This window comes from Hypanus sabinus, chromosome 21 (genome assembly GCF_030144855.1).
Source record: "Hypanus sabinus isolate sHypSab1 chromosome 21, sHypSab1.hap1, whole genome shotgun sequence".
In the NCBI taxonomy this organism is placed as follows: Eukaryota; Metazoa; Chordata; class Chondrichthyes; order Myliobatiformes; family Dasyatidae; genus Hypanus; species Hypanus sabinus.
Genome location: NC_082726.1, coordinates 43580716 through 43600985, shown reverse-complemented (window position 1 = coordinate 43600985; position 20270 = coordinate 43580716). Strand labels below are relative to the sequence as shown.

Here is a 20270-nt window from a genome sequence, read left to right as displayed (position 1 = left end):
CTGCTTTTGTGGGATTTGAACTCTAATCTCAAGATGTTTAGACTGCAAACTACTGGATCACTAATCCCTTCAGTTATTCATAGAACCACAAGATATAACCACAATGCTGTGTTTCCACTTTCTGGTCAAAGTTGAGTTTATTGGCATGCAAAGGTGCACACTTGCACCAGCATCACAGGCACATACAAGCAGCATATACAGGCTAGAGGAAAAAGGATTTAACAGACTTTAAGCAAATTCTTCACTAGAAAAAAACATAATTAGAACAAAAATCAAAATTGTAATACCGATTGTACAAAATAAAACCACGGCTTGCTCACATTGAAGTACTCACTCCATTATCTTTCTTTTCTGCTTACCCTCAGTTTTTCTTCTACTGACGGATCCCCAGCCCTGACAACTACCATTCCCGCGTTCAGCCCTTCTTGTTCCCACTACACCTGCCGAGGGCTTCGGAAGCGGCTCTTGCCCCGTGGAGTCGTGCTGGTACATGCGCATTGTTGGTGGTTGACGTCAGTGCCAGCTGTGTGCGGAGCGCGAGCGGCAGAGGCAGAGCAACGGCAGCGGCAGCGGCAGCCGTGTGAGGCCCGGGATCGAGCGGGCCCGGCTCATTGCAGCCCGGAATGGAGAGGCTGCCCGCCTACTCCCACATCACAGGTACTGCAGGCCTAGGATGCGGATGTATAAACCGTCACCCTTCTTCCCTTGTCCCGAGCCAACGGAGTCCCCCCCCCCCCCAGCCCGGTCACCTCACTCTCTGTCCAGAACCCCCTCAGCCTCACTCGGGTCCTCTTCAGCCAGGTTGCTCCTACTCCCGTCCATCTCCTCCCTCTACCCCCGCCCCCTCCGGCACGTCCACCTACTCCCGTCTTCCCATTCTCCTCCCACTCCTTTCCCTTTCCCTCATTCCCGCAATCCACACCTCAACACCCCCCCAACAGATCCTCGTACTCCCCCAGTGCCCTACACCTCATAGACATTCGGCAGGCCACCACTCCCTCCCAAGAGGACTCCAGTTTCCCACCTTTGCCCCCTTTAACCCCTACACGCCCCCAGCCTTCACCCCAGTCACCCTCCACCTCACCCACCCCTCCCTCCACCCCCTCTCCTGTCCACCTCACCCACCTGCATTCTCACCCACACCCAACCCCTCTATCCCCACCTCACTTTCCCCATTCCCCCCTCCACCCACCTCCCCATCTCCCTTGCTCTACAGCCCCCCCAACCCTAGCTCCCTCAGCCCCATCCCCTAGGCCCCCAACACCCTCATGACTCCCTACTCCCAACCCCTTAACTCCTTTCCCACTGCCCTAAACAATGGATGATGGGAGAGGTGAACTGAGGTCAAGGAAAGGGAGTGAGATGAATCTTGTATCGTAATGTGTCGCCATATTCTAGTGCTGACACACTGTGACTTATCGATTGCAAACTTGAAAAATTGCTACCATTAGTCAGCATCCTCTCTCGCCCTGGTTTTCTTATAGTAAATGCAATCTTTAGGTTGGAAATGTGTTTAAACCTGCATATTGGATTATGGTTCTGAGTTTGAAGAATTGAATGACTATTCATTGTCAAAATGGTTGCTGTTATAGCTTTTAGGTGAAAAAGTGGATGTTGAAATGATGGTATTTACAGATTTTGACTCAGATATGGCAGAACCCCAAACCCAGTCAGGGATCCATTGTAAAGCTTTTCATATAAGTTAAGCTGAGTCCAGTTGAAGGAATTAGACGACAATGTTCTGAGTAAGACAGGAAGTTATGGGAAGACTTCATCTGCATCAGTGGTAGAAATTGATTCTTGTGGTTGGGAATTAAAGGGAAAATAACTGCTGCTGCAGAAAAGTGATAATGGAAAAGAAACTCAACAAGCAGTGGATGAAGATTCAGAGCCTGAATTTATTATAGTTGAGGGAGTGTAAGAGATTATTTAGTTGAGAGCACAAATTTCCCAAGTGTGCTAACTTTTTCCTTAATATCCTTTGCTGATTGATGCATTTTGGAATCACCTTGATCCACTTATCACATCTTCCCAGAGGACCATCATTAATTAATTCAGACAAATGTGTAGCCTGAGTCCTTCTCAGCCAGATGGTAGATCTCAGGAATTCCATGCGAGCATTCTGCTGAGTAGTGTGACTCAGTTGCTTTGTAGCTGTCTTCCTGATTGCACATGACCTTGGTGATCCCTTCAGGAGTAGCTTGCTTGCTTTCAGTCCATTTATGATGAATACCATGGCTTTGGGCATGTACTCACTGGATAGGGGAATCAAGGGATATGGGGACAAGGCAGGGACTGGGTATTGATAGTGAATGATCAGCCATGATCTCAGAATGGCGGTGCAGACTTGAGGGGCCGAATGGTCTACTTCTGCACCTATTGTCTATTGTCTATTTAGAAGAATGAAGGGGATCTCATTGAAACCTATCGAATGACTAGATAAAACATGAGGAAATCTGCAGATGCTGGAAATTCAAACAACAACACCACACACAAAATGCTTCCTGACGAAGGGTCTCGGCCCGAAACATCGACAGTGCTTCTCCCTATAGATGCTGCCTAGCCTGTTGTGTTCTACCAGCATTTTGAATGACTAGATAGATTGGAGAAGATGTTTCCTATTGTGGGGGAGTCTGGGAATAGAGGGACATCAATTTAGAATGGAGATGAGGAATTACTTTAGTCAGAGTGTGGTGAATCTGGAATTCATTACTATAGCTGGTTGTGCAGGTCATTAAGTGTAATGGATTCTTGTTAAGTTAGGGTGTGAAAGGTTATAGGGAGAAAGGAGGAGAATGGGGTTGAGGGGGAAATGGATCAGCCATGATCATATTGCGGAGCAGATGCAATGAACCGAATGGTCTAATTCTGTTTTAGTGTCTTATGGTCTAACTGGGTTTATGCACCCAAGTTCTAATCTTTTGGATTGGTTTTTCAATTAGCTTTAATAGCAGTTTTTGAATTTTACTGTTAACTATAGTTTGTGACTGCTTGTGTTGTATTATCACACTGTTTTATCACTCAAAGCTTATGCTGTGTATTTGACAACTGCAAAAGCAGCTTAATCCATGTCCATGAGAGGGACTTGGAGGATCTGAATAATGTCCAGTGTACACGTTGGACTTCTTCCCAGTAGCTGATTTTTACCACTGAACACCTTACATGATCCTAAATTTCTTCGGTAAACAAAGCTGTGAAACTACTTTTGAAGAAAAAGAAAGCAGTGAAGAGCTTTCTGAAAAAGTGGGCAATTAATAAATTAGCTTCTGGGTAAATATGATATAATTTTGAGAAGGAAGCAGAGAAACCTGGGGGAAGTAAAATACAAAAATTCAAAGTAGTCATGTAAGTTAATAAACAGTTTTGGTCTTATTAACTACTGTACTGCAGAACTGGCACTAGAGAGAGTGCAAAGTAGATTTGTACATATTAAATCAGAACTCAAATTATGTGCAAGTTTGGCATTATTGTTGAAAAGATAATACTTTCTGAGGATGAGATTAGAACCTGGGGTCATAAATGTAAGAATCATTCATTCATTATGGAACTTAGCTGGGATATCTTGAGCCAGAGAGGTAAAAATGAACTTGCTGTCACAGAGCCATTGAGACAAATTTAAAGAGAAACTGGATAACATATAAGGTAGAAAGATGCATTAATAACTTTAGTGAAAAAGGATGGGAAATTGTTAATTTGGACCAGTTGCACTGGATTGCATGCTTTTGTTCTGTTTATACTTTTAGACAGTTTAGTCAGTTTTCTGTGATATCCAAGTATGCTCACCCAATGAATTATTTCCAACATGTTTTTCTTGTAGATACTGTGCCATTAACCTGAATAATCAGGATGAATGGTAGTGATGACTGGTAAATATTATGGTAAAATGCCATATTTAGTGTGTCTAGATTATCAGTTCTGTAATTTTTTTTCTACTTGAATATATAAAAAAGGTATGTGTACAGTCTAGGAACTAAAATACCTTTATAAAAAAAAGACTGAATAAAATAATTATAAATTTCATTCACAAAGTCATTAAGATTTAGGACCAATTTAGATGACAGAATTATGCTGGGCTAAGTATTATCAACATTGTGAACCACTTCAGACACTAAGCATGGAAATTGAAAATTCTGGAAAGTCAGACAGCATTAATAAGGAGAGAATTTTGTCTCTGTAGAGTCTGCCAAGTCTGCTGACTATTTCTCACATTTTCTATTTCAGATCTGCAATATCTGCAGCTTATTGCAGTTTTATGCACAGCTTTATTTCGTCATAAAGGAATTGTAGAACAATTCAATATGAATTATTGTATCATCATATTATAAATATATAATTCCAAATAGGATGTGATTTTATATCTTAATGTCAGCTTGGTTGTGTTGTAATATTATTGACTGCATTGAAAAGATTTTAGGTTGAAGCTCTATTCCAGAGTCTGGACATATAATTAGTGCTGTTTTGGTGGAATTTTCCAAACACTGGCTTATTGAGATGCATATTAGCGATTCCATGGCAAAAAAATGACAATGAAGGCTGTAGTAAGGCACCAAACTTTGCCTAAATTGATGATAAACCTAATCAATTTACTAGTTCAGATGTATTTCTATAGTGAAACTTTTTTTAAAAGTAGGAAGCAGTTATCTAATTCTCCAACACACACAAAATACTGGTGGAAAAGGAGAAGCACTGTTGACGTTTTGGGCCGAGACCCTTCGTCAGGACTAACTGAAAGGAAAGATACTAAAAGATTTGAAAGTAGTGGGGGGAGGGGGAAATGCCAAATGATAGGAGAAGACTGGAGGGAGTGGGATGAAGCTAAGAGCTGGAAAGGTGATTGGCGAAAGTGATATAGAGCTGGAGAAGGGAAAGGATCATGGGACGGGAAGCCTCGGGAGAAAGAAAGTGGGGGGGGGGGGAAGCACCAGAGGGAGATGGAGAACAGGCAAACAGCTAAATATGTCAGGGATGGGGCAAGGGATGGGTTAATGCCCCTCCTCCCCTTCTCCCCTTCTTACCAATCACCTTTCCAGCTCTTAGCTTCATCCCACCCCCTCCAGTCTTCTCCTATCATTTGGCAATTCCCCCTCCCCCCACTACTTTCAAATCTGTTACTATCTTTCCTTTCAGTTAGTCCTGACGAAGGGTCTCGGCCCGGAACGTCGACAGTGCTTCTCCTTATAGATGCTGCCTGGCCTGCTGTGTTCCACCAGCATTTTGTGTGTGTTGTTTGAATTTCCAGCATCTGCAGATTTCCTCATGTTTGATCTAATTCTCCAGATTGTTTTATCTGCAAGCTCCCTCAGGGTTAATTAATTATAATGTTCTTGCACTGAGGGATATGTCTGGTCTACATGTTTGAAGACTAGCAGGGCCAAAAGTTGTAGTGTTATAACTTGTTATAAATTCTTGTTGGCTATCATGTTTTTCAATATGTACACAATAAGTAAAAAAAAATCTGTTGCGTATGTTGCACAATCCTTACTTGGGCAACACTTTTGTGGATTTATGAAGCCTAGATGATTTACACACATAGCCACAATTGAATATTAGAAAAGCTGGAGTCTAATACTTATACAAATGCTACTGTTATCTTCTAGGTGATATAGATAGAGCAATAGCGCAATTTAATATTAAGGGACCTAAATGTATAAGTAGTTAAATGATTACAACTTATCTATCAAACATTGTTTTTCAGTTTTTTGTTGTGCATGACCATTTTTAATTTTCCATTGTGCAGTAAATTTCTACATCTGTCATAGTATTTCAGATATGGTTTAAGATTGACTAGGAGTTGACGATTGAACAAGCATCTTCTGTGTCAGTTTTTTTTTTGTGATTTGTGATCTCTTTTTATCTTTCCAGTCTTCAGGGTCATGGGTCCTACATAGGGGATCAAAAGTCTTCACCTGACCCAAGTGCTGTTAAGTGATTGGAAGCAAAAATGGATGTGGGGATGCTTGCTTTATATTTTCTGGCACACTGGCTCAATGGCATCAAAGTGAATGAAATAATCGATACACAGCACTTGGGGCTACAAATACGTTGAGGGGCCACCAGAGTATTAGTCATGTACTGTCTAGCAGTGTTCAGTTGGATATCAACAAGTTTTGCATGATTGTTTTAAGTCTATCTTTGTTGACATCTTGGCAGTCCCACAGAATCAAGGGTGACTAAATTTCCCCTCCAATTTCGTGGATTCCAAGGTGACAAATGAGCCAATGTATGGACCACATGCTCTTCTACAGATGGAGCAGATGGTGGCATACAACCAACTGGGTGGATCGTTAATAAGGTTGTATGCTCGGTGCTTGGCTTTAAGGTTCTCAAAAATGCTTTGAGCAGTTGTAGACTACAGATTACAGTGGGTTATGGCCTTTCTTCAAGGAAGCTTTGAGCGCATTGTTGAATCTTTTTCTCTCCAGGTACACTGTGGCATACAGTATATGTTTTGGGAGTTTAGTGTTGTGCATGTGACTGATGCGGCCTACTCTGTGTGGTTGCAGCAGCTTGGCTAAAATTATTTTGACAAGAACTCCCAAACAGTGATCTTTTCCATCAAGAAAAACATTAGCAATAGGTGGGTGGAAATGGCTCTACTTGTAAGTTCCCCACTAAGTTGCACATCTTTGTAGTTCTTATTGTAGAATCTACAGTCTAAGGAAAAGAGTTTGCTACTTTAAGTATTTTCTTATCCCTTTTAAAATCTTCAGTTCAGATATCTCTCAACTTCAACTTATGGATTCTAGGAGGAAAAACTTTCTACAATTCCATTAATAAAATCATTTGCTGAATTAATTTTACTTTGGTGCTTTGATAAGTTAGGAACAAAAATCATTTTAAGAGGTTCTGAATTAAGATACTGTTCATATTTGTACAATTATTAGAATATTGTTTTTAAGCTTTCAGACCTTTCACTGTGTCTTGTCATTTGTAGGTTGTTACACTTCAAAATTTGCTAGGAAATATGGACCTTGTTGTACGTGGATTAATCAGTTCAGAGCCCTTTGCATCCTTTTTTTTTGCAGCACTTTTAGCACGTCTCTGCAGGAGTGAACACTACCAGATATCGTCAAATATCTTGTTTGTAGTTGAGACTGAAATTTTGTATGATGTATTTTTGTCCAAAGAATGGCTAGGCATTCTGTTTTACTTGAGTGATTGCCACTGGTGGAATTTTGCTCCTGATCCATTTTCAGTCTTATATTTGAGGGAGGCTGAGGTATTTCCCATTCTTCATTCAGAGAGTGAATCATGAAGCTTTTAAAATTCAACGTATTAAGGATACTTCAAATACCATTTCAAGTCGTGAAAGGGTATAATGACATGACATGACATTTCAGCTGAGACCCTTCATCGGCACTGGGAAGGAAAGGTCCAGAAGCCGGAATAAGAAAGTGATGGAAAAGGGTTACAAGCTGGCAGGGGATCAGTGAGATCGAGTGAGGTGCTTGGAGGGGATAGGTAGAAGAGGTAAAAGGCTGAAGAAGAAGGAATCCGTAATAGGAGAGGGCAGTGGAAGAAAGGGAAGCAGAAGGGGACCCAGAGTGAGGTGATGCACTTAAATAAGTAAGGATGAAAAGACTGCGTCAGGTTTCAAGGCAGCAAAGGATAGGTTGACTCTGCTTATGTGTTCCAATGCTGAAAGAGACTGGAAGATGAAGCCTCTCTTAATTTACCATTCACTAAACCCGTGTGCTCTTAAGGGTTTGAGTACTGTACACCCTAGTATGTTAACTTTCTATGATTTATTACATTGAATATTACCTTAAATTGATGAAATATAATATGAATGTTGCCTTGTGGTACTGCTTTTGTGTCATATTGGTATGAAACTGTGAATAAATTGAAGATAAAACATATTTAGGAAGCCCCCCAGAATGCATCCCTATTTTCTCCATTTAAATAATTATTCACATTATATGTTTTCCATACTATGCATTGACTGCAAGGAACATATCCCTTGCATATAACAAGGATAGGGTGTGGTTGTATAAGGGTGTGTCTCTTTGCTGCTACAGGCTAGACGTTGGGGTAATGCTTTCAAGCCCATGTTTGGAAACAGTTATATACCTGGCATAATTCTAAACATATAAATCTGTGTTTTTCTGTGACAACTTATGAAAAGCCCTAGAAGTAAAAGCTTATGTTGATGCCATGTACCACCTTAAACCTAAATTATTGGGAAAAATCAGGTTGATGGTGAATCTCAAGGCTATTAGTCTTTTGAGTCGGTTTTGTTATTTAACATGATCATGGGTGATCATCCAAATTCAGTATTTTCTTGCTTTCATCCCAAGTCCCTCGATCTCTGTAGCCATTACTGACTGCCCTATCTAACTTATGGATATGTTTGGCCTCAAATGCCCTCTGTGATAAAGAATTCCAGTGGTTTGCTCCTCTGGGTGAAGAAATCTCTGCTCATTTTGGTTCTTAAGTGGCCAATCTTATGCCTCTTTGTTCTGGGATTCATGACTGGGAATATCTTTCATACATCTCATCTGTTCCATCTGATCAGGATTTTGTAAGTTTTGATGAGTTCTCATTTAATGCTTCTAAACACTTGCAAACAAAAGCCCAATATTGGTTGCATCAATCCTGCCATCTCAACAATTAGTTTGTTGATTGTTCACTGCACTCTCTGCATTTCAACATCCTTCTGTTAGTAAAGAAACCAGTACTACACATAGTACATAAGGTTTGGTCTCATCAATTGACTATATAATTGCAGTAAGTCAACCATGCCCCTGTACTCAATTGCTGTTGCTGTGAGGATCAATAGTCACTTCAGCTTCTGAAATGCATATTATACCTGAATGTTTAATTTCAGTAACTGGGGCACAAGGACATCCAGGTTTCACTGCACCTCACCTTCCTAATCTCATGCAGTGGGGATGTGTTCTTGCATTATGCCTCATTTGCTATGGAAGTGTTTGAGTGATAGATTGGTGGATTTTAAGCTAGTCTTTGAAGTATCTGTATCTTAACTATGTCTTTGTCCTTTCAATTCATATGTAAAATCAGTGTTTCATTTCTATATACCGTGTATGCAAGGTCATAGAATTTTAAAACTCGAAGTTTAAACCTGCCCCCCCCCCCCCCCAATAATTTTAACTTACAACCCTGGAAGCACTTGAAATTTCTTCTCTTCTCCATATCCATGATTTTAGATTTTATTTTTTCCACTGTGCTTTAAGAAGCATACTTTAAGAAGACTTATCTCAAGGATCTGGAATTCCTTCCATATCCTTCTCAAGCTCTTTTTATAAAATTCTCAGTCAACCCTACTTGTTTGACCCAAGCTTCTGTTGATGTAATGTCATGTTTGAGTTTTGATGCTAAAATACTTGCCACCTTTGGGATATTTTGTTTTCTCATTTTATGGGATGTGGATGTCACAGGAAAAGTCCAATCCTTTTGGCCCCTATGAAGATGGTGGCAGGTTGCCTCTTGAATTTTATCAGTCTATGGCTCTGAGAAAATGCAAGTGGTTGAGTGAGACTTGCCTGCTATATGCAAAATACTTAAAAAGTAATGTAATTGTGCAGTTTTAAACAATTATGCTTGGTTAATATTATTGCACTATTTCAAATTGTCAAGTATGATGTTGTGGCCATCACTGAATCATGGCTGAAGGATGGTTGTAGTTGGGAGCTGAATGTACAAGGTTACACTTGTATTGGAGGGATAGGAAGGTAGGCAGAGGGGTTGGCATGACTCTGCTGGTAAAGAATGACATCAAATCAGTGGAAAGATGTGAGATAGGATCTGAAGTTATTGAATCCTTATGGGCTGAGTTAAGAATCTCCAAGGGTAAAAGGACCCTGATGGCAGTTATATACAGGCCTCCCAACAGTAGCTGGGATATGGACCACAGATTACAATAGGAAATAGAAAAGGTGTGTCAAAAAGGCATGGGAGATTTTTACATGCAGGTTGATTGGGAAAAATCAGGATGGTAATGAATCTCAGGAGTGAGTTTGTTATGTCTACAGCAGGGGTGGCCAACCTTTTACATTCCATGCATCAGTTTTTTCACACACGAGTTCAGATGTGCCATACACCTCTTGTATCCCCATTCATTTCTTGTAAAAATGTTAATATAGACATATTCAGCATTTTTACATGATATATTGATTTAATATAAAACAAGATAAACATTACTTACCTTATTGAGACTTTTAACAAATATATTTTGTCTTCTTTTGATTTCTTCCTTTTTCTTAATCACATATTCTTTCTGTAACTCAGACCCAAGCACTAGCTTTCAGTTTTCCTTCTATTTCAATCTGATGTGTTTTATAGTGTCTATTAAGATCATGTCTTCTATTATTTGAGAAAGTGTTTTCACAAACAATGCACAATGGTTTTCCTGCCAGACCCACTATAAATAAGAACTAATTTTCCCACATCATTAAATTCACGCTTATTATCACTTTCTGCTTTTCTTTTGCTCATTTTCTTTTGCACTTTTTCTTTTGCACTGTGATGGGTAAGTGAATGTAAAAACAAGGCTTAGTTTTCAAAAAAAGTACAAAACTGCAAATGTTCAGAAAGGACGGACAAAGCACAACTCCGAGGCGCCCGAGTGTCAATTGTAAACTGACTGGCGAAAAGCTGTGACGCACTGCTGGTGCAGATGCCTAGCGCCTCAGGATCAAACAAGTATCAAATTTGTATTGAACACTTAATGGAATGACTGCAGACCAAAAGTCTTTCTTTCCTAGTTTGACTCATTGAACATTTTTAAAATTGAAAACAGATTAATGTGAAAGAAGAGAACATTTGCCAAAAGATAATGAAATAATGAAATTGCTAAGAATAATTGCTAAGTTTTAGATTTATTCTCAGTAAAACCCATTTCTATCTCTAAGATACTTGAATTCCTGTTGTAGATTTTTTTTTCTACAAATCGGTTTTTGGTTAATACTTTTTCCATGAGTAGGCTTACTTTTTTATTATTATTATTGGGGTGCAATGCACCATTTCTATTCATCCAATGCACTACAGGTTGGCTTTTTAGAGCAGTTTGTCGTTGACCCTACTAGGGGATCAGCTATAGTGGATTGGGTGTTATGTAATGAACCAGAGGTGATTCAGGAGCTTAAGGTAAAAGAGCCCTTTGAAGCCAGTGATCACAATATGATTGAGTTCAACTTGAAATCTGATAGGGAGAAAGTAAAATCTGACTTAGCAGTATATCAGTGGAGTGAGGGAAATTACAGTGGTATGAGAGAGGAGTTAGCCAAAGTAAATTGGAAGGAGCTGCTGGCAAGGATGATGGAAGAGCAGTAGTGGTGTTAGTTTCTGGGAAAAATGAGGAAAGTGCAGGGCAGATGTATTCCAAAAATGAAGAAATACTCAAATGACAAAATAGTAGAACTGTAGCTGACAAGGGAAGTCAAAGCTAATAACAAAAAGAGAGGGCATACAGCAAAGCAAAAGTAGAGAGAAGATGGAGCATTGAGAAGCTTTTAAAAACCTATAGAGAGCAACTAAAAGGAATCATTAGAAGAGAAAAGATGAAATATGAAATCAAGCTAGTAAGCAATACCAAAGTGGATAGTAAAAGCTTTTTCAAGTATATAAAAAAAAGAGATGAGTGTGTGTATAGGGCCGCTAGAAAATGAGGCCGGAGAAATAACAGTGGGGAACAAGGAGATGGCAGATTAACTTGCACGTTGAGTTGGTGGTGAGGAAGGCTAATGCACTGTTATCATTCATTTCAAGAGATATTGAATACAAGAACAGAGGTATGATGGGTTTTATAAGACATTGGTGAGGCCTTACCTTGAATATTGTGAACAGTTTTGGACTTCTCATCTAAGAAATGATGTGCTGGCATTGGAGAGGGTCCAGAGTCCATTCACAAGGATGATTCTGGGAATGCAAGGGTTATAGTATAGGGAACATTTCATGACTGCATCTGTACTTGTTGGAATTTATAAGGGTGAAGGGTCTCATTGAAACCTTTGAATGTTGAAAGGCTTAGACAGAGTAGATGTGGAAAGGATGTTTCCCATGTTGAGGAAATCTAGGACAAGAGGGCACAACATCAGGATAGAGAGATGTCCATTTAAAACAGAGATGTGGAGAAATTTCTTTAACCAGAGGGTGGTGAATTTGTGGAATTTGTTACCACAGGCAGCTGTGAAGGCCAGTTTGTTGGGTGTATTTAAGGCAAAGATTGACAGGTTCTTGATTGGACATGACATCAAAAGGTTATGGTGAGAAGGCTGGGGAATGGGGTTGAGGGGGAGAAAAGGATCAACCATGATTGAATGGCAGAGCAGAATTGATGGGCTAAATGGCCTAATTCTGCTCTTGTGTCCATGGTCTTAGTATGTTAAGCAGTTTGTGTTAAGAAATTTGTGGTGCTTTTGAAAATTCAGGTAAAAACTGACTATGCATTATAACTAATCAAAGATCAAGGTAAATTTATTATCACAGAACATATCTGTCACCCTGAAATTCATTTTCTTGTGGGCAATCACAGTAAATACAAGAAACCCAATAGAATCAATGAAAACCGCACCCAACAGGACAGACGGCAACCTGCATGTAAAAAAAGCCAAACTGTGCCAATACAAAATGAAATAGATAATAATAAATAACCAATGAATATAGAGAACATGAGAAAGAGTCTTTGAAAATGAATCCATAGTTTTTGAGAACAGTTCAGTGCTCAGGTGACTGAAGTTGAGTGGTTATCCCCACTCCCCAAGGAAGAAACCATCCCTGATGCTTGAGGGGTAACAACTTTTCCTGAACCTGGTGGTGTGGGTCCTGTACTTTCTTCCTGATGGCAGCAGTGAGAAGAGAGCATGGCCTAGATGGTGGAGGGCCTTGATAATGGATGTTGTTTTCCTATGACAGCGCTCCATTTAGATGTGCTCAATGGTGAGGAGGTATTTACCTGTGGTACTTGGTTGTATCAACTAGTTTTTGGTTTTTCCTTTCAAGGGCATTGGTGTTTTTTATGTCAAACTGTGATGCAGCCAGTCAATATACTCTTCACCACACATTTATAGAAGTTTGTCAGAGTTTTACATGACATGCTGAATCTTCGCAACCTTCTAAGATGGTTGGGGGGGGGGCTGCCGTGCTTTCTTCATAATACCACTTCACGTGCTTGGCCCAGGACAGGTTCTCTGATGTGACAACACCGAGGAATTTAAAGTTGCTGACCCTCTCAACCTCTGAGCTACCTCTGGTTTCCCCTCCTGAAGTCAATAATCAGCTCCTTGGTCTTACTGACATAAGTGTGAAATTGTTGTTGTGGCACCACTCAGCCAGATTTTCAGTCTCCTTATGTGCTGATTTGTTGCCACCTTTGATTCAGCCAATGACACTGGTGTCCTTAACAAACTTAGATGTGGCATTCGAGCTGTGCTTAGCTTCAGAGTCATAAGAATACAGTGAGTAGCATGGGGGCTAAGTACATAGCCTTGTCATGTACCTTTGCTGATGGAGATTGTGGAGGAGTTGTTGTTGCCAATCCAAATTAACTGGGGTGTGCAAGTGAGGAAATCAAGGATCCAATTACATAATGAGGTATTGAGTCCAAGGTTGTGGAACTTATTAGTTTTTTAGGGAATAATAGTATTGAATGCCAAGCTGTAGTCAGTGAAGCACATCCTGATGTATACATATTCACTGCCCATGTTGAGTAAAGAGCCAATGAAATGGCATCTGCTGTTGATCTGTTGTGAAGGTAAGCAAATTGGTGCGGATCCAAGTCACTTCTCAGGCAGAAGTTGATAGAGTTCATTTCCAAATTCTCAAAGCACTTTCATCTCTGTGGATGTAAATGGTACTGGATGGTAAGTCATTGAGGCAGGTTACCATGTCCTTTTTGGGCCCTTGGATAATTGAAGTCTGCTTGAAGCAGCTGGGTTCCTTAGACTGCCAAACTGAGAGGTTAAAGATAGTAGTGCAGTTTGCCTTCTAATGGTTTGAAGATTGGGAGTAAATTGTGCTATTCTGCAGTGGGGCAGAATCTTGGATGAAAGATTAGAGAATGTTAGTTGGTACCTGTGTAGCTGAGAGTTAATAAATATTTCATTTTTTAAAAATCAAAATTCTTAACTTTTACTGAGTACTTATGGTCCTCTTTAATTCTAGGAAGTATAAATATTTGTGTAGTGGATTCTGGTTAATTAAGCTATCAGATAATTGGGTTGGCCACTTATGTGGATCAACTCTTAAAGAACAAAAAGGAATTGTGAAAATTGCTGGATTCCCTCTGTTAATATGGGATATCTATAGTGTAATTAATATTTGAGTAATACAGGTAGTCCCCGAGTTACGAACGTCCGACTTAGGAACAACTCGTACTTATGAACCGAGGAAGGAGAATGCCGTCCGCTATTTTAAGTCGGATCACGACATTGTCCGCCATTTTAAGTCAGATCGTGATGATTTCTGCCATTTTAAGTCATTGCTGTTGACACTGTGTTGAGTGTGTGACTTTGTATTTGGCTTAAGTTTCTCGTAGCAAGATTCTCGTAGCCCCCCTCCTTTTGCGGTCGGCTGGTGGCGCAGTGAGATCAGCGCTGGTCTCAAGAATGGAGGTTCCCGAGTTCAATCCAGTGACAGATCACTCCCAAGCACGCTGGGTTGATGTCGAGCTCGCAATTTGACTTTGTGAAAAAAACACTGCCACCTCCAGTTTAAATTCCCATGCGGAATATTGAGGAGGATCAAATATCTAAATCCAGCACAGCCCCTACTTGTCCCATTTAACCTGTCTCAGTGCGGTGGACTTTAAGACCCGGGGAATTCAGTGTGGTGGTCCTTAGGACCTGGTGGAGCTCGGAGACCTGCGGAGGTTGGGACCCGCCTCCCGCAGTGTTTCTGTTCCGTTGATGGGAAGTGATTACGATTGAAAATAAAGTGGAAATAATAAAGCGTTTGGAAAGAAGTGAAACGTCATTGGTCATTGGAAAAGCGTTAGGCTAAGTCAGTTAACGATCAAAACAATTTTAAAGGATAAAGTGAGAATAATGGATCATGTGAAAGGCCCTGCCCCGATGAACGTTACAATTATTACTAAGCAATGCAGCGGTTTAATTATTGGAATACATACGTTTCTTAAGTTTTTTATATGCATAGAAAGGTAAAATATATACTATATACTAAGACAACAGTTTGACTAACTGACGCTAAATACTGGATGTACTTGTTCCGACTTAAGTACAAATCCGACTTAAAGACGGACTCAGGAACAGAACTCGTTCGTAACCCATGGACTGCCTGTATAATAAATATTTTGGTTGATTAATCATACTTTGTTGTTTACACAATTCATTACAGACTATATGCATGAAGTACATGAATTCCATATGTCATTATGCCACCTTGTCAAAAATGAGCACCTCACTAAAGTAAAACAAATTAGACCCATTTCCTAGCCCCCATGTTTTTCTTTCAATTAGGTTTTGGAGTTACAAAACATAATGCTGATGAGTAAGTTTAAAAACGAACCATAGATGACTATCCACTTGTTGAAGTGCACTTTCTTTGCAAGGGGAGAGAAACAGTCAAGTTGACAAAAATGCATAGCATGTGTTTCTTTGGAAGGAGAGAAAGAGATGTTTGAGTTAAAAGAAAGTTAAGAGCATGTTTATTTCTTCCAAAGGTGATCAAGTTTAAAGAAAAAATGTCAAAAAAAAACAAAATTCATGGAATCATAGATGATGAGTACTGGGTAATAATAAATATTTTTTAAAAAAGCAGGAACAGCAAGCTACATGAGAAAGATGCATGCTTTTGGTTGCATGACAAAAAACTGGATGACTTGAGCAGTATTTTGAAGCAAATGAAATAGCCAGTGAAAAGTGGGTGCCAGTTTTATTAAGTGCAGTAGTTGGAAAACATACAGTTTGCTTAGAAGTTTAACTTCTCCAACCAAACCAGCTGAAATGAGCTTTGCTGATGTCATGAAAGTAATGCAGGAACATTTGAAACCAAAAAAAAACACTGTTGATTGCAGAATGCTTTTGGTTTCATAAGTAGAATCAAAAGGTAGGGGGGTTAATTTCAGCTTATGTGGCTGAATTGATAAAATTGAGCTTTGCCAGTTATATAATGGGCTTAGTGATGAATTGAGAGATCACTTAGTATTTGAAATTTTACAGGAAAGCATTCAAAAATGGCTCATAACTGAAGCACAATTCACATTTAAAAGAGCAGTTGAAATCACTGTATTGATGGAAACAGCAGCCACCAATGCGAGTGTGTTGCAGTCAGGAATGGAAGTGAGCATGAACAAAATTGAGATGTCTAAACAGAAGCCTGGCTGAACAAATTGTGTTACCACTGTGGCAGGGGCTCTTGCACACGAGACCAATGCAAGTTCAAAGGAGAAACTTGCAGAAAATGCAATGCAGTAGGAAATGTGCAAAGAGTAGGCTGGGCAGCCAAAGATAAATGAAATGCACAGGTAAGAGATAAAGGTAAAAAGTCAAGTTGCAATTTCAAAAAAAGCAATTATATGCTATTGATGAAAAATCTGATAATAGAGTGATACACGACTGAGTAGCCTTGAGATTTGCAATGTGAAAATTCTCAAGACGTAATATGGTTTGCATCGGTAGCGAATGGCAAATTAAAATGGAATTGGATGCTGGCTCGACTATTTCAGTCATTGCACAAAATAAGTTTGGCATTTCAAAGATACTAAACTGAAGCCTTCAGATATCTAACTAAGACCTTGTACTGGAGAAAAGGTAATTCCTGAGGAAATGACTTTCAGAACTGTGAAATACAGCAACCAACAAGTCACATTGAGCTTGTATATGATTAAAAACAGGAGGGACAGCATTCTGGAGCCATGATCGCGGAGACAACTACAACTTGATTTGAGATCCATCCAATATTTGTATGCTGTATCCCTGCAATGGTCAACTGAAAATGAATTAATAGAGATACTGGATGATGCCATAGCAGTGTGCAAGGATGGCATTGGAAAACTCAGACATATCAAGGGTAAAAATAGTGTTAAATGAAAATGCCACACCTAAATTTTACAAAGCCCATTGGTTTCTTGTATCATTTGTGATAAAAGTATCCAGTGAGCTAGGTTATATGGCGGCTGAAGGAATTCTTCTAAGGTTGAGTGGAGCCCATGGGCAATGCCAATGGTTCCACTAGCCAAGAAGGATGGGTTTATTAGGATCTGTGATGATTTTAAGGTCACCATTAACTCAGTACTGAAAGTTGATCAATATCCTCTGCCCAGGATAGAGGATATTTTTGTAAACCTTTCCAGACAGAAACATTTCAGCGAAGTGCACAGCAGAGGCCTACCTAACACATACAGATGTAAGAAGAGTCCAAAGTGTTTCTTACCATAAACACGCTTAAAGGGCTTTATTACCATGATAAGCTTAATTTAGAAGTAGGCACCTGCACCTGCACTCTGGCAGAAAGTTATGGATCAGGTGTTGCAAGGTTGCTCAGGCACACACTGTTACCTGGATGATATTGTTACCAGTGAGGATGACAAGAACATCTCCAAACTCTCAAGACAGTTTTAAAAAGATTAGAAGATTGTGAGTTCAGAGCATAACATAATAAGTGTTAATTCTTTAAGCATCACTTACTGTGGTCTCACCTTTGATGCACAAGAATTACACAAAGATGCTGATAAAATTCAAGCAGTGGTGGATGCCCCAAGACCAAAGGACCTGATACAGTTGAAGTTCTTTTTAGGATTTGTCAATTACTGTAAGCTATGGTCAAAGAATTGTCAGGTGACATTCTATAAGGCAAAGGACATGGTGATGTCAAATACTGTATTCACACATTGTGATCTACATTGTCCAGCAAAGCTTTCCTGTGATGCCTTGTCTTAAGGTATAAGAGTAGTCGTGTCACATGTTATGAGTGATGGAAATGAACATCCCATAGCCTTTGCGCCATGGTCCCTTAGTGCTACAGAGAAAAATTACGCACAGATTGATAGAGGGACATTGGGTCTTGGTTTCTGTGTCAAACGTTTCAACCAGTACCTGTATGGGTGGGAGGGAGGGATTATCCTTGTTATTGATCATCAGTCACTAGTGTCCAATTTCATTTCATAGAAGGGTGATCCACTAATAGCTGCAGCACTAATGCAGAGATGGGTTTCGCTTCTTGGAGGACAGAATTATAAATCTGAATTCAAGAGGATGACTACTCATGGAAATCCTGATGGATTGTCCCATTTACTCTTGGAAAACAAAGAACATGAAATATTTACAAAAGAGGGCACTCCTCTTGACATACTATATTATCCCTAATGCAAATCAAAAGTCTCCCTATTGCAGTTGAGTTGATCCAAAGAAGAATCACAAAAGACCATGCACTGTTTCAAGTCTACGTGGCCAACCAAAGTGGCTGGAATGTGCATCAGAAACTCTAGTTTCCCACATTTTTACCAGTGCTGGGATGAACTTGCCCTTAATGGGGCTTGCCTTATGTGGGGATTGAGAGTTGTTGTTCCATCCATGCCAAGAGCAAAAGTCTTGGTGGAGCTACATGCTGGCCATCTAGGTGCGGTTAAAATGAAAGTTTTGGGTTGAAGCTTTGGTGGCCTGGGATAGATCGAGCATTTTGCCATGCACTATTTGGGATGCCAATATGTCCCGAAGATGCCAAAAGCAGCACCTCTCTGTCCCAGGGAATGGCCTGCATTGCCCTGGCACAAATTTCTTGGTAGTAGTGGATGCAGTTACAAATAACCAGAAGTGTTCTCGATTGCCTCCACTACAGCCTTACGCATTTTCGATGTATTGAGAAGGTTCTTCTCAAGTACTGTCGTGGAACAGATTCAGTCATTCCTGAAAACGAATGGGGGTAAGACATTTTACATCTGCACTGTACCACACAGCTACAAGTGGCTTGTCAGAAAGCTTTGTCCAGAGTCTAAAAAATGTATTGTGAGCAATGTCAGCAGTACACACTAAGCTGGCTGAATCAGAAACTCACCAATTTCCGTCTTGCATATTGCAATGCAGCACAGTCCACAATCAGCTGTGCTGTTCCTGAGTTGTCCTGTGCACTTGCTAATAATGTTTGGATTTGCTCAAACCCAGTCTCAGAAGGAGTGTGTAGGACAAACAGTTCAGACAAATTGAGAGCAGAATCAATTGTTAGAGAAGCGAGGTGCCCTGAGCTATCAGAAACACTTCCAGGAGACAGAGTCAACTCCTACATCCACAACAGAGGAGGCCCCAGAGCCTGAGATTGTTTTATAGCCGCAAGTCTCTGCAGCCAAGCAGAGTGAAACCCTCCTTCTCTCCGGTCTATCTATGAATATCTATGGTTTTTGTTATCCTCTTACTCACTTCAGAAACCCCAAAACCCAGAATGACAGCTGGTCATCTTTGGCTAAAAAGGTAGAGATATATGAATTCGCTGCCTGATTCACATAGTACATGGAAGTGAGAGCAAGTCTTCTAGCGTTAGGTTACAGAACTGGACTGTACCTCCACTTTATTATCCATAAAAATTAGTACCTTGACTATTCTTGCCTAATAATCATTCTACAAAAGCAAAATGCATAAGTAAAATTAAAAAAAGCTGAAAATACTCAATTGGTCAGTGAAGATTTTTGGAGAGAGGAAAGTTAATATTGCAGTTGAATTATAAATTTATTTCTCACTTTGAAAATTTTAGTTGAGTCAATCCAGTCAATATCCATTATTTTTGTGTGATACCCCCTGAAAGTGGCAAGTTCTAATTAAGATATTTTGAATGGGGAGAACATTTCCTCATCTAAACAAATCATCACTTAAATATCTCCATCAGATTAGTCCTCAATTTTAACGTTAAAATCTGTTTGTGACATCAGGCCTCACAATGCTTCAGATCATGGTATCACTCTGATAAACCTGTGGTGTACCTCTTTATGTTCAACATGTGTATTTGCAGAAATCAAAGCTTTGCCCCTTTACCTTCCCTTCTCAGTAGAATTGCAGCTTCACAATGTACAGTGTTCTCCCCACCTTAGAGATCATTACTTCAGTCAGAAATTATACAATAAACGTACATTCCCTTTCTTCCACTGGACCCCCCCCCCCCCCCGGTTCCCCCCTGTGGTTTCACACCCTGCCTCCCCCAAAGCAGGTGCTGATGTGACATTAACTTTTCTCAATTTTTCTCCTTCATTTATTCTGAACTTGCAGCAAGCTGCTCTCTCAGAGCTAGCTAATGTTAAGTTTGTTGACAAGAGCAGTACCACTGTTGCTTTATGTATCAGAGGCTGGAAGTTGATTTTTGTAATTCTT

The 20270-nt window shown here is 40.0% G+C and overlaps 1 protein-coding gene across 2 annotated transcripts in view; it reads left to right on the top strand.

Annotated features, from left to right (window-relative positions):
• Positions 1-510: 510 nt before the first annotated feature.
• LOC132378990 (serine-rich coiled-coil domain-containing protein 2-like) overlaps positions 511-20270 on the top strand; it is a 646565-nt gene continuing 626805 nt past the window's right edge. Inside the window, exon 1 of one of the 2 annotated variants that reach the window (XM_059946416.1) lies at positions 511-657. The gene's annotated coding sequence lies outside the window, so the exon portion shown is untranslated. The remainder of the gene's footprint in view (positions 658-20270) is intronic. The other variant, XM_059946413.1, reaches the window with a different exon arrangement.